This window comes from Arachis hypogaea, chromosome 13 (genome assembly GCF_003086295.3).
Source record: "Arachis hypogaea cultivar Tifrunner chromosome 13, arahy.Tifrunner.gnm2.J5K5, whole genome shotgun sequence".
Classification (NCBI taxonomy): domain Eukaryota; kingdom Viridiplantae; phylum Streptophyta; class Magnoliopsida; order Fabales; family Fabaceae; genus Arachis; species Arachis hypogaea.
The window spans coordinates 55,032,219-55,036,031 of record NC_092048.1 but is presented as its reverse complement, the minus strand read 5'-3'; the positions used below and the strand labels follow the sequence as shown (position 1 = coordinate 55,036,031).

At 30.3% G+C, this 3,813-nt stretch overlaps 1 long non-coding RNA gene across 2 annotated transcripts; it reads left to right on the top strand.

The window, feature by feature from the left end:
• Positions 1–265: 265 nt before the first annotated feature.
• On the top strand, positions 266–3,443 carry LOC112735926 (uncharacterized). Of its 2 annotated transcripts, none has more exons than XR_003168623.3 (5): positions 266–720; positions 1,922–2,096; positions 2,226–2,353; positions 2,977–3,117; positions 3,211–3,443. It is a non-coding gene; the product is annotated as an uncharacterized lncRNA (long non-coding RNA). The 2 variants fall into 2 exon arrangements; XR_011870397.1 differs by having other exon boundaries at positions 309–720; positions 2,226–2,348.
• The last annotated feature ends 370 nt before the right edge of the window (positions 3,444–3,813 follow it).

The following is a 3,813-nucleotide window of genomic DNA, read 5'->3' as shown; positions in this document are numbered from 1 at the left end:
TATTTTTGTATTTATAAAAAAATCTTATTTATCTTATAATTTTTTAAAAAAATTAAATTCTTTTTCAAAAAATCAAAATAAAAATTAAAAAAATAATAACTCAAAAATAAAATAAGTTATATTAATTTTAAAAAATATTTAATTCCAAAAATAGAAAACACACTTATAAACGTCCTTTTCATTATTTCAAATAAAAAATTACATATGTCACCAAAAAATAAAAAATAAAAAATTACATATAGCACCTTTTTCTTTTGTCATTGTAGTCATCGTCATAAAAAGAGAAAGACAAATAAAAATTATTATTTGAAACAACTCCAAATGATCTAACCCTCATTGATATTGTCTCTTCAATACTTTTTGCGTCAGACTCCCATACCCACAGTCAGAGACTCAGCATCCCCTATCGTCCTCTCACTGCTCCGCCATCGTCGCTGTCGGATAGCACTAACCCTGGCTTGCGTCCTGCGACCCTATCCTCTTCCTCTCCCTTTCTTGTAGCGGCTTTCTGTCTTTGTCGTCCTCCTCGGCAAGGCCAGCAACAGGCCATTGTCCTTTACGACTCCACACATGCCGCAGTAACTCTTCGGCAACAGTGTAGTACGTTGTCATTCTCGTAGTGCCTCTCTCTCTCTCTCTCTCTCTCTCTCTCTCTCCATCGTCCTCCTTGCAGTCTACCACTCCAACATCAACTCATCAAGAATGGAGCCTATGAGTCAGGTTGGTTCTTCAATTTCGGATTCAGTCTCTTGCTATTTTTGCTTTTTGATTTCTCTGTTCTTGCTATTGTGTTTTGTTTCTTGATTATCTCTGTTCTTGCTATGGTTTGTTGTTCTTCACTGCTATTTATTTGTTGTTCTTGGTTTCTTGCTATTGTTTGTTGTTCTTGATTTTTTGTTCTTAATTTGTTGTTCTTCACTGTTGCTAATTTTTGTTGTTGATTTTTAATTTATTGTTCATCACTATTGGCTGCTGCTACTATTATTTTTATTTTGAATTTATTAATTGTTATTGATTTTAATTTATTGGTTCTATTATTTTTGTTCTTAATTTTAATTTTTTTAATCTTCACTACTGTTCTAATGGCTGCTATTCACTTGGTTAGGAAGTTGTGTTGTTTTGTTCTGTTTCTTTCTACTTATGTTTATTGAAAGATACTCTCATCAACTTAAGTATATTTGCTAAATATATTTACTATCAAGATAAACAATACTTCTAGCTATTGAAAAAATTCAACCATTCCTTTATTCTGGAATCAGTTAAATTTGCTGATTTCGGACTCAATATTTTAGTTGGATCCCGAGCTGGAGTTTGATCGTGAAAGTATATCCTCTAGGACTTCTTTCAAATGCTGGTGTAGTAGTTGGTGTTTCTTAGAGAATGTCATTTTCATCTACTTTAGAATTTCTATGTTTTGGGCCCTCTCCTCAAGCACAAACAATATTGCACTGTTCGCTGCGTCATCTTGTTCAAGTATTATAGTTATTCATACTAAGGATTGACAAGTAAGGTGAACTGTACTGCAATTGGCTCGTTGCCTTCCTGTTATTTCCCATCTTTATATGTTTCTATTCCCATTTGTTATGCTTAATATCCCTTTAAATTAGTTAACAGAAAATTAGTGATTGCATGCTACACTTGTGTAGAAGCATTGTTATACACTATACACTACTTCATCTGTTTCATTCTTCAATCTTTTTGGTTGTCAATGATTCCATTTTCCATTGTTGATTGACCTCTTCGTCTTACTTGACTTTGATAGCTACAGGAACTTGTCTTTATTTGTTCTTCGAGTAATATCAATTGCTTTTCTTTTTTAAAAATATTTTTTCGTGTAAATTGTGGTGATTAAAGCCTTACAGATTGATACAAATTAATTTGGATTCATAAAAAGAGTGTTTTCTTTACTTTGTTCAAATAGAGGCAAATAAGGTAGGTGAATGAGCAAGCACGACTTAAACCTTAGGCCAGTAAAACAGAAGCAGCAGCCAAAAAGGCCCCTCCTTGCATCACCTTTTGGATTCAATAATGATGAAGAGAATGATGTCAAGAGAGAAATCGCTCTCCAAACTAGCAAGAAAAAGACTTTTAAGGACGTAAGTTGATGCTTCTCAAGTATAATAGAACATGTGAATTACATGGTTATTATATTTTTTAGTTTATTTGTTTAAGTAAATATAATCTCACATCCTTGTGGGTGTGGGTGTTGTTTGTTAAACTTAAAGGTTGAGGAGCCACAAAAGAAAGCCTTGGAAGATGATCCAATTGTATTTAATTATAATGGAGTCTATGACAAAATGAAAGAGAAAGTTGCCCGCCCATTGATACAAGATTGCGAAGAGAGAAGAGTATGGTAATTATTTTTAGAATGACGTGATTTTTGTTCTATTAAATCATTTTTGTGGACTAATTTTCAGCATGTAGAATTTCAATACTTCATGCAACATAATCTTTTGCCAAATTTTACTTCTCAAATCCCCTTTGTTTCGTGGCTTGAATTATGAATATAACATTGAAGATAGATACATTGGCACAAGAAAAGACCAATTTATAAAAGATATAACAACATAACCTAAAATTATATATATATCAAATAGGCAAGTAGCATATGAAGCTCTATATTTAAGATTAATAAATATAGTTTGTTTCCTTTTCTTATGGTATTGATAGTTGAATTGTCACAATGACATGCAGCCCTTTTTAACATTCCATATGGTATTGATAGTTGAATTGTCACAATGACATGCATCCCTTTTCTAAAGCAGGTTGATTCGTAATCAGCACTTTGTTTTAATACTTAAAGTTGCTTCTTGTTTTATGGTTAAAATTAATTTTTTGTGTTATAATTTTGTTAGTTATTATTATTATTATTATTATTATTATTATTATTATTATTATTATTTGTCAACAAAAAAAGAATTCAGTTTAATGCCAACTGACATTACTAATCATCATCCTGCAAATTTTATGATACAGTCAAAGTATATCCAAAATCTGATTAAAAAGGAAAAAGAGTGGGAACAGTATTGCCATATTCTTGAGCTTCCCCTGACATGATTTTCACAACGATATGCTTCGAAGCATGGATGATGAATTTCGTGACATTATTGGTGTTAGGTAATTACTCTAAGATGTATTTGGAGTCTTTCTTTAATTAGCCTTTCTCTAGGATGTTATTTACTGATATTACTTTTTTTGATATTTTTGCAGTTTAATCACAGTATAAGTAATAACATTGGTGAAACTAAAGGTAGAACTGGTAGACATGTTCTTTATGCAATTGATATGCCAAGTCTTAGGTATTGTTTGTATTTTTTATTTTTTAAAAATGTGTAATGTATAATAAATTTTATAGAAACATGATCACATTTGTGCAGCCAAATTGATACATCTCTACAGAAGTGAGTGAATACTTACTATTATATGATATTGTGATTGAACTTTTTTCTTTGTTAGTTTACTAATTAAGTCATGTTTTTTAGATCTATTAAATAGATAGAATATCATTTGATCAAACCCAAAGGCTTGGTTATTATTAGGTTAAGTTTTAATACCTAATTTCTTTAAACATGATTTTAAATTTTTTAAATATGTATAATTTTAATGAACTAATTTTATTTTTATGTGTTATAATTTTAGTTCAATAACTAAAATAAAAAAATAATATGAGATTTATTTTAGTATAGCAACAAAATTGGTATTCTAACTAATATTTCGGAAAACATTAGCGATATACTCGTTATTGATGATGGTGACAAATTAAAGACTCCATTGCGACTGAAATATTTATGAGATACTTATCGATTTGTTACG